Genomic DNA, 1703 nt, shown 5'->3' on the forward strand with positions numbered 1-1703 from the left:
AAAACTAGGTGTCTATTTACTTGTTACCACTCAGTGTATATTTGTTTTCGCGTTGTTACTGGACTCTGGGGTCTAATAATGCCATCATATATCGCACACTTGTGATATATATTTCCATAAGACCGTTTTTAATGTCAGGCGAAACTTTAGAAATATTTCTATAGTGTCAATGTAGAATTACAAAGGATTACTCAGAGGTGAACTTAGATGAGTGATATTGATTGATATGTCAGTTTTTGAAACAAATGTATATCTCTACATTTTTGCCTTAAAAGACATAGACGGTTGGAAGTTATACCTGAAACAAAAAACTCACCTTATGAATTAGACTGTGGCTCAGCGTTAAGCCTGAGGATGATGAAAATTGGGGTTCGATACCAGCGCTGGGCACAGCATAAATAGCAAACTGCTTAGCTTTGTGCTTAATAACAAACTTATTCTCAACAAAGATATAGGGTTAAAATACAGTGTTTGCCAAAGGGTGTGTCGCGCAACTCTCGTCTGTCACGAGTTGGAGGTGTGCAGCAAAAAAGTCATCACATGGAAATTGTTATTTTACTATATTTCACTGCAATTGTAATAAAAAAAGGCTTATAGACACTTGTTATTTTACTATATTTCACTGCAATTGTAATAAAAAAGGCTTATAGACACTTGTTATTTTACTATATTTCACTGCAATTGTAATAAAAAAGGCTTATAGAAAAACTAAATTACAATTACTTGTTGTTTGTTTGAAGTTAAATTCAAAGCTATACAATGAGCTATCTGTGCTTTGCCCACCACGGGTTCGAAACCCGTTTCTAGCGTTGTAAATCCGCAGATATCTGTTGTTAAATTTAGCGCAGAGCTGTTCGAGGACTATATCTGCTAGCCGTTCCTACTTTTGACGTGATAGACTAGAGGGAAGGCAGCTAGTCAACACCACTCACCACCAACTAATGGGCTTCTCTTTTATCAACGAAAAGTGGGATTGACCGTCATATTATAACATACCCAGGCTGAAAGGGCGAACATGTTCGGTGAGAATTACAATTACGATAAAATACATTACAATACCAATATGACAACAGTGCAAGGAATAGCCAAGTAGTTAGTATGCCCGGACTTAAACCTGAGGGTTCATGGTTCGCGATCAGTAGTTGCAAAAACGCGATTCGTACCTTGGGGGTCTTAGGTGTACTATAAGAGTGACGGTCAAATCCCACTATTCGGTCAAACAAACAGCACCCAAAAAGCAGGCAGTGGGTGTTTTTGACCATCTATCTTCTACTCTAGCCTATCAGTTCAAAATTGAGGGCGCCTAGGCGCAAAAAAACTATTGTGTAGCTTTGAGCGAAAATTCTATAACAACCTGATGACCTTGTGAAAATACAATCGCAATCCTCCGGCCTTTAAGGGTTTTGTGCGTGTATTGCTTTATTTTCATTTCATTATGAGTGCAAAAAAGTAAAGGCGTGCCGATTTTTTATTTTTTATTGGTAATTCCAAGTATACATTGGGGTGAGGGGGCACTTGACTATTATAATTTGTTTCGTTGGGTGCTGCACAAAGAAAACTAGCCGTCCCTGACTTGTGAAGTGATAAACTTAGGTTTAAGGAAAAACAGCTAGCTAAAAAACCCCATTGCCAATTCTGTCAGATCAATTAGTGGGTTTTGACCATCACTTTTATCACGCACCCATGGCCCCAAAGCTACATAT

The 1703-nt window shown here is 38.1% G+C and overlaps 1 protein-coding gene across 1 annotated transcript in view; it reads left to right on the forward strand.

The window, feature by feature from the left end:
- The window catches only part of LOC106477294 (octopamine receptor Oamb-like), a 104864-nt gene that overhangs the window by 99000 nt on the left and 4161 nt on the right, over positions 1–1703 (forward strand). The gene's annotated exons all lie outside the window — the stretch shown is intronic.

Source organism: Limulus polyphemus, unplaced genomic scaffold (assembly GCF_000517525.1).
Source record: "Limulus polyphemus unplaced genomic scaffold, Limulus_polyphemus-2.1.2 Scaffold164, whole genome shotgun sequence".
Classification (NCBI taxonomy): domain Eukaryota; kingdom Metazoa; phylum Arthropoda; class Merostomata; order Xiphosura; family Limulidae; genus Limulus; species Limulus polyphemus.